The 4,547-nt window shown below is 58.6% G+C and overlaps 1 protein-coding gene across 1 annotated transcript in view; it reads left to right on the top strand.

Moving 5' to 3' along the window:
- The first annotated feature begins 4,437 nt into the window (after window positions 1-4,437).
- Window positions 4,438-4,547, top strand: part of Trmt61a (tRNA methyltransferase 61A) — a 6,141-nt gene continuing 6,031 nt past the window's right edge. Inside the window, exon 1 of the mRNA XM_010607284.2 lies at window positions 4,438-4,515. The gene's annotated coding sequence lies outside the window, so the exon portion shown is untranslated. The remainder of the gene's footprint in view (window positions 4,516-4,547) is intronic.

Here is a 4,547-nt window from a genome sequence, read left to right on the forward strand (position 1 = left end):
GGGTCCCCGCGCGCCCCTGGGTCCCGCTCACCAGGGCTGCGGGGGGATGCTCGTCCGTCTGCAGCTCCAGCGACGCAGGCGAACGCAGGCGCTCGCTGCTCCGGGGGCTCTTAAGGGGCACGTCTCAGACCGCCCATTGGCCACTATTTATAGCCCATTCATTCCATTGGCCCGTGCTCCGGGGTGGTGCCTCTGCTTTGTCCATCGCCAGCAGCCCCGACACCCCACCGGCGACCCACCCCATCTGTCCCCTCGCGGGGACCTCACGCAGGCACCCCTCCCAGGACCCAAAAGCTGCAACCCCAGGTCGTTGGACATGCAGGGTCCCCCCCAACACATACACACTGCCTGGGGGCGAGAAACAGGCCAGAAAGCACTGGAGGACGCCCCAGTCCCCAGAGGGATGCGGCGACGGAGCAGGCGACTGAGTCCTTCCGCAGGTCCTGCCCCACCTCACCCACTCAGCCGGCCCGAAGCCACCGACCTTCCTCAAGGTGCCCGCCGGCATCTCCAGGTGTTCTTGGTGCAGTGCGGGAGGGAGGAGCAGTCTGGCTGCTGCCCAGCCCCGTGGCGCTCCCGTGCCCTGACCTTGGGCTTCGGGGGAGGGGTTCCGGGGAACCCGCAAGAGACCCTCCAGCCCGGCTGCCCCTTGGAGACACTGTGCCCTTAGAGTCCACCCACGGTGGGTCCTCTCCACAGGGCACAGGTCCCTACGCACCCACCCTGCAGAAACAGACCCTAGAGACACCAACCAGCAGTACTGACATGCCAGTTCTTAAACTTGATCTCACTGTCAGATTCACGCAAATGAAAGCTAAGATGGCTGTATCTTTGCCTATCCCCACACCCAGAATGGCAAACACGTGAAAAGACTGACCCCTACCCTCTGTCAATGTGAGCTGTGAGCTGGAACGGTAGGAAGCAGGCCTGCGCGCCTAGACTGCAGCTGTGCGCTACTATCTCCTTTTTGGAAAGGAATCTGGCAGTATCTATCTATTAACCTTAACTATCCAGCTTCCTGACCCAGCAGTCCCACTTGTAGGAATGCTGCCCGCCTGTAGAGGGTGTCTGTCCTCACTGTAGATATATCCAGAAATGCACAGCAGAGGAAATGAGTGAATCTGGACAGGGCATGAAGCCCATCCCTGGGGAGCTGGCCACAGGCAGAGGGGCCTCTCTCCCCTGTGGAATATTATACATCTCTTAAAAAGAAAACAGTGAATTTGTGTGTCAAATGTCCTCCTGCATGCAGCCTTGCATATGTTGCTGTGTGAATAAAGCAGGAGGAGGAGCCCTTATCTCTGTGTGTGTTTAACAAAATTCCTCCAGCACTGCACGGAGTTCTGCCAGGTGCTAGGTGCTAGGGACAAGGTGGCAGCCAGTAAGAAGGAAAAGCCCCAGTCTTGCTGCTGGAGGGAGAGACAGCACTCTGAGCAAGCGGCCAAGGGTGCCAGTGACCAACAGTAGGACAAAAGCATTTCCAGAAGTAGAGGACAGGAACCCAGGCATTCTAGGCTTAAGGCAATGGGCAGGGACTGTGAAGACCAGGCCCTGGAGCAAAGGCCCAAGGGCAGGGTGAGGCCTGCCCCTGGTCCCCTGGTTGTTGCAGCGTGGACTCTGCCTTGCCTCTCATTCATTTGGCCTGCATCAGCCTCTTCCAAGTCAGCAAGTTGTGGACCCATAAAACAAAGGGTCATAAAAAGCCAAGTGGCCCAAGTGGCAGGTGTCACCTAAGCCTGGAATGTGTGTACACTGGGCCCCCAGGCCCCTCCCTGATCTGAGGAAGATCTGTAGCTGTACACCACCCTAACCCAAAAGCCTGACTGCCCTGCCTGCTGAAGTTACTGTTTGTGGAAACAGAGGAGGCACCCTGGGGGAGGGTGTGGTAGTTCTTTGTCTCCAGCCCTTGAGGCTTCTGGAGATCCCGCCTCCCTCCCCATCCTCTTCCCCAGGCCTCTTATTCCTCCAGCAAGCACTGGATTGTAGGTGAGGTCAAGGCCTGGGCTGAAGGCTGCCCCACCCCCTGGCAGCAGGGGCACAGAGAGCCCCTGCCAAGGGGTGGCCTGGGGAGAGGGTCCTGTCTGGGGCCACAGCAGTTCTCAGCCTTCTAAGTCCAGTCCTTGTGCTCTTTCTGTAGCTCATAGGAAGATCTGCAGTCTGGTGACAGAGGTGCTGGGCCACATTCCAGCCATCCCTCAGGGATCTTATAGTACCCACCCCTGAACGTGCACAGACCCACAAGGCAGGGGGGTGGTAGCAGGTGTGGAAGGGAAAGTGGTCTTTGAGGCCCTCAGATGTGAAGGTGAGATCTCTCCCAGGTGAGGGCTTCTTGGGAATCTCTGTGGCTCCAGAAAAGGGGAGCAGGGGAGAGACCTGGGAAGGTCTGGGCTCCCCATGGCAGAAGGTACCCTACTGACTCCCTCTCCCCCGCATCCACCCCCATGGGCCCTCTGCTGCTTTGCTGCTATCTGCAGGAGAATCTGCATGACATCACAGGCCATTGGTTTATAGCCAGGGCTCCTGGGAATTCCAGCCCGTTGCACATTAACCATAGGACTTGGAAGGGCTCTTCAAGGAGTCCCAGGTCTTGGTCTTTTATCTGTGGAGCAGGGCTCAGCTGAGGGACACAGGTGCAGGTGCAGGCAGGTCTAGACTGAGCAAGGTACGGCCAGGTTCCAGGCTGTGCACCTGGACTGTCTCTGAATATCTGCCCAGCTTTGGCCAATAGGCACTGTTTCCTCTGGACTCTCTTTTTCCAGGCACTGCAGAACCCAAAGAGGAAGTTTTTGGGGGTCGGGAGGTAGGTAGGGGCTGCCCCAAGGTCACAGGGCACAATGTAGCAGGCAACCAAGCTGAGAAGGGAGGAGGGAGGACCCTGTCACCCAGTCCGTGACAGGTGTGTGGTGAAACAGCTCCCAGTGGCATCTTAGCTTCCCCCTTTCTTCCGAGGCCTCCACCCGTCCTTTCCCCTCTTTCTTCAGTTGTGGTGTCAGTGTTGTGAAGCCAGGTTTACAAAGGACTGTGAGGAGGATAATGCCATCTCAGTTCTTAGGAGAGCTCCAATGTACAAACCATTTCCTGGGAAAGGGGCCCTTTCAGTAATCAGCTGAAGTTAGGGGGCTGGTTCTGCTTGAGGGCTCAGGCTGAGGGCCAAATGGGAAGTCTGGGAAAGCTGCCTGGAGGAGGGGCAGTGGAGGGGCTGCTGACCAGCCCAGAGTGCACAGAGAGGCAAATGAGAAGCTGGGTCCAAGGGAAACCACCCCAGAGTCATCAAGTCCTAATTCAGGGTCACAGCAGGCACTGGTTCTGGTCTCTGTCTTCCTGCAGCAGCAGAGAAGCTGGGGAAGAGGAACTCCCAGAAGTGGAAAGTCGAAATCCCATGGGAGCATTCAGGGGTTTAGGCAGGTAATCAAGGGAGGGGAGCTGTCTTTGGGAACAGAGATTGGGGAATGTGAATAAGGTGGGGTCATCCCTAGTGGTGACCCACAGGAATATGAGCCCAGAGTGGGAGACTGCCTGAGTCCCCAACATCTAACTTCCTGGGGCCTCAGACTCAGGTCCAGCCAGGGCCAGGGAATGGATGGGGGAGCCCAGGGCAAGAGCCGCACCTATGAACCAGGTCTAGCCTGGCCCAGGCAGGAGCAGGCACAGAGTGTTCAGTTCAGGAAGGTGTGGTTCTGCAGGGGCCCTTCAGGGGGCTGGGAGTGTGGCCTAAAGCCTTTGCCAGCTGGCCTGAATTCTCAGGTAGCAGGGTAGATTAGGAAGTCCCCATCCCGTCCCAGTCTCTGTGGCTAGCGGGACAAGCCCTGGTCCTGGAAGCTGGGCCTGATGGAAGACAGCTGTGCTTCCCCTCACTCCCACACCACAGCGGAATTTGCTCTGAACCAGACACCACTCCTGCTTCCCTTTTCTGTCCAGTCCTCCAGCAGCCCCGAAGTGAGCCTATCCAGTTCCCCTTTCCTCTGTGCTGGAGGTACCAGGAGACTCGGGGGCCTTCCGCCCCCCAAGCACTCTGGGAATGTGCACCTGTGATGAGGGCCTGGCCTAGGACAATTGGTGGAGACAGTTCCAGTCTGTCCTCTGCGGCACCTCGGGCTAACCCTGGCCACGGGCTTTGGGGATCCCCCATCCCGGCCTTGAGATTCGACTTTCTTGGATTCATCCGGGAACCCCCGCAGGGTGTTCCGTTTGCAATGACAAAATGATCGGGACCAAGAGTCCTGGTGGGGCTTTCGGGCCCAGGCCAGTCTGCCAGCAGGAGCCGCGTGTCCAGGGCAAATCTACAGGACCGGGGCTGGCGGAATATGGGACTTTTGTTGTGTCCTGTACTCGCAAGTGTGAGCAGAGGAAGGCAGCGGGAGAGACCAAGAATATCCTCCGCCTGGAAGCGAAGGGCAGAACGAGGCTCCCAGGAGCCCGCGCGGCGCTACGTCATCAGCGCGCACCCGGAGTCGGAAGTGGTGGCCGCAGTCGCGCACAGTGGAGATACATTTGGAGTCGGGAGCCGGCGTGGGGGTGAGCCTCGGCGCGTGGGTGCGGGTCGCTCA

This window comes from Fukomys damarensis, unplaced genomic scaffold (assembly GCF_012274545.1).
Source record: "Fukomys damarensis isolate Sample0158 unplaced genomic scaffold, DMR_v1.0_HiC HiC_scaffold_21, whole genome shotgun sequence".
NCBI classification, from domain to species: Eukaryota; Metazoa; Chordata; class Mammalia; order Rodentia; family Bathyergidae; genus Fukomys; species Fukomys damarensis.